This window comes from Rattus rattus, chromosome 2 (genome assembly GCF_011064425.1).
Source record: "Rattus rattus isolate New Zealand chromosome 2, Rrattus_CSIRO_v1, whole genome shotgun sequence".
Classification (NCBI taxonomy): domain Eukaryota; kingdom Metazoa; phylum Chordata; class Mammalia; order Rodentia; family Muridae; genus Rattus; species Rattus rattus.
Window position 1 is genome coordinate 98345504 of NC_046155.1, and position 3910 is coordinate 98349413.

The 3910-nt window shown below is 50.2% G+C and overlaps 1 pseudogene; it reads left to right on the top strand.

Annotated features, from left to right (window-relative positions):
- The first annotated feature begins 2934 nt into the window (after positions 1-2934).
- Positions 2935-3372, top strand: LOC116893150 (annotated as a pseudogene).
- The last annotated feature ends 538 nt before the right edge of the window (positions 3373-3910 follow it).

Consider the following 3910-nt stretch of genomic DNA (forward strand, 5'->3'; position numbering starts at 1 on the left):
GATGTTCACTGAGGTCCCCTCTGGCCCCAGCTGAGAAGATTTGGGGGCGTGTCATCTTACAGTTGTATTTCAAGAGCTGTGCCCAGGTTACTCACTGATTTCAGGAGCTCAGAGCCAGCCAGGGATTTAGGGAGATATATCTGTGGGCCTGGAAAGAACTAAGTTTCCTGCAACTGGACCACGGCCCACAGTTTGGCAGGGCCACTGAGACCCTCAGCACTAATGAGCCTAACCACCTGGGGAGCCATTTAGAGACCTGGCCTGCCTACTTTGGGATAAAGCCATGAACTCTCCGCCTGACTATGGTGACACTCCTAAACATGTCCTGGTGGGTAAGCAGCACCCTTCATGGGCCATCCAGGACTAGGTATGGCCTGGGGGCCAGGTCTCTGGCCACATGGATGACTCCTGTTGGCCTTTTCCTTCCCAAGTCCTGCTGGGCTAGGACGAGGCCAGCTGGCCTGGGCCAGTGCCTGCAGCCATTCCCTGGGCCATGACTTCAGATTCGATTGGTGAGGACTCCTGGGCCAGCCAGTTGGCCTCCTTCTAGTCTTTGCTTCTCAAAGTTGGGAAAACTACACTGTGCACCTGGCAGTCCTTACTGCAGATGCTGGGTTCTCTCTCTCTCTCTCTCTCTCTCTCTCTCTCTCTCTCTCTCTCTCTCTCTCTCTCTCTCTCTCTCTCCTTTTTATTTATCTATTATTTATCTTATTTTAAAGAAACAGGAATGCCGGTGCTTACAGAACCATCCGTTTCATGGCCTCCTTTATCTCCCACCCCAACAGTAACCCTCCCAAGGAGAGACCTTCCTGTTGGCAGCACTTTTTCGTGCATTCTCCATTTTGGTCCCATAACAATGTAGGGAGGTACAGGGCTGATGGTGTTGTCTCTGATTGCAGATGAGGAAACCAAGGCACAGATGTTCAGTTTGGCTGTCCAAGGCTGAAGAGCAGTGTGGAGCTAGAACAAGGAAGCTGGGTCCTCTGAGTCAGCCCCCTACGCACCACACCTCTACGGTCAATTGAATGCTCAGGGTCAGGGTCTCCCCAAAACAAGAAGGGCAGAACGAGTCTGGCATGGTGTCACGTAATGAGAAAGAAATCTTAGCACACTGGGGAGACTGAGGCAGGAGGGTGGGGAGTTCAAGGTTATCTTTAGGCACATAGGCAGTGTGAGGTCAGGCTGGTTGATATGAGAGGGCCCAGCCCTCTGTGCGTGGTGCGACCCCTGGGCAAGGGTGAGCCAGGAAATCTGAGTGATCCAGGGCAGTGAGCCTGCAGGCAGAGTTCCTACAGGGTCTCTCCTCCAGCTCCTGCCTCCACTTCCCTTGATGACGGACCAACCTGTAAGTCAGGTGAACCCTTTTCTCCTCAAATTGCTTTTGATCTAAGTTTTTATCTTCTTTCCGTGATGCTCTGTGGTCAGGAACTGTAAGCCAAGCACAGCCCTCTGAGTTGGTCTTGTCCATGTTTTATCATAGCAACAGAAAGCAAGAGACATCGTCTCAAAAACAAAACAAAACAACACCAGAAAGGGCCGGAATATCAGCTGCCCGCCCTGGGCTCCGAGTTTCTGTTTTCCCCTTGGCAAGCTTGCCCATTACTTCACCTAAAACTATCGTCTCTTAGCTAAGGGGCAGACCCAGGCTTCCCTCTGTGGCCTGAGGGCTGCGGACTCTTCCCCTCCTCCACACTAACAGCTGGGCATTTCCACTTTCTGAGCCACAGTGCTAAGTGAACAGGGCCAACTGTCTAGCATCAGAAAAACCACCAAAAAACAAATACCTCTTACTCCCTCCTGCAATGCTGCCCGACTCCTCTCACCCACACCTGCAATGCCTCCTGACCCCTCTCACTCACCCCTGCAATGGCTCCTGACTCCTCTCACCCACCCCTGCAATGGCTCCTGACTCCTCTCACCCACCCCTGCAATGGCTCCTGACTCCTCTCACCCACCCCTGCAATGCCTCCTGACTCCTCTCACCCACACCTGCAATGCCTCCTGACTCCTCTCACTCACCCCTGCAATGCCTCCCTCCTCTCACTCACCCCTGCAATGCCTCCTGACTCCTCTCACCCACCCCTGCAATGGCTCCTGACTCCTCTCACCCACCCTGCAATGCCTCCTGACTCCTCTCACCCACCCCTGCAATGACTCCTCTCACCCACCCCTGCAATGACTCCTGACTCCTCTCACCCACCCCTGCAATGACTCCTGACTCCTCTCACTCACCCCTGCAATGGCTCCTGACTCCTCTCACCCACCCCTGCAATGGCTCCTGACTCCTCTCACCCACCCCTGCAATGCCTCCTGACTCCTCTCACTCACTCCTGCAATGGCTCCTGACTCCTCTCACCCACCCCTGCAATGCCTTCAGACACTACTCTCCTTAAATTTTCAGAACTCATTCATATCCCTCCCTGCCTCCTACATCAACTGAGAAATCCCCAACAGCCTTTCAATCATTAATCTATGCTCCCTTTAAATCCAGTCGGTCATTTGTGGACACTTTATCTAACCATTCAGCTAACTGTGTGCTCTGCCTCACCTCCGCATCCCACCGCTGCAGAGTATACGACCACTGTCCCCAGTTTTCTTCATCGATGCAGTGGGAACCACGTCTGCCCTGTCTGCCTTCATTGCTTTTCCGGGATGAATACTGCTCCATCAATATACCACATTTTATTTATTCACTCACTGTTTTGATGGACATTTGGGTTATTTCCATTTTGGGTCATGTATGAGTTTTTGTGTGGATGTGTGTTTTTGGGGAGTGGGAATTATATACTTGGGTATGGAATTTCAAGACTAAATGTGTTCAAAACTGAAAGGAACTGCCAATTTTCTAAGCATCTGTAGGGTTTCAGCGGTGTACATCCTCATTAAAATTGGTGTCTCGATACCCAGTGTCCCTTGTACTCACTTCCTTTCTGACTCTTTGCGGACACTCAAGATGTCGAAGCTAGGACGTGGTGGGTCCTCCGGAGCGAAATTCCGGATTTCCCTGGGTCTTCCGGTAGGAGCTGTGATCAACTGTGCCGACAACACAGGAGCCAAAACCTTGTATATCATCTCTGTGAAGGGGATCAAGGGACGACCGAACTGACTTCCTGCTGCTGGTGTGGGTGACATGGTGATGGCCACAGTTAAGAAAGGCAAACCAGAACTAAGGAAAAAAGTACATCCCACAGTGGTAATTCAACAACGAAAGTCATATGGAAGAAAAGGTGGGGTGTTCATTTTGAAGATAACGCAAGGTTCATAGTAAACAATAAAGTCGAGATGAAAGGTTCTGCCACCACAGGTCCTGTTGCAAAGGAGCGTGCAGACTTGTGGCCCGGGATTGCACCCAGTGCAGGAAGTGCTGTGTGATTCTCTGGTGTTTCTGTAAATTATATTCACTAAAAAGTCTTTGCTCTGAAAAAAAAAATTGGTGTGTCTCCTTTTTATCGCCATTGTAGTGGATAGAGCAACATGTGCGATCTTAGTTTACGTTTCTGCTGACCAATGACACTGGGCACTTTTTTCAGATGTCCACTGGAAATTTGCCTGTTCTTTGGGAGAACAACTTGTGCGTATTCCCTGCCTTGTATTGTTTGCCTTTGTATTATGGAATTATTTATATGTTCTAGATACAGTCCCCTTGTCTGAGTGACTTACAGTTACTTCCCACGTTATCTTTTCTGCTTTTGTGAAGATGCCTCTTGAAACTTCAATTCACCTTTTTCAGAGGGAGGGTGAGACAGGGTTTCCCTGAGTAACAGTCTTATGGGTGTCCTAGAACTCACTATGCACACCAGGCTGGCTTCGAACTCACAGAGATCCACCTGTCTCTGCCTCCTGAGTGCTGGGACTAAAGGCATGGGCTACCAAGCCTTTAACTCATTTATTTTCAATGTATCTAAGAAGG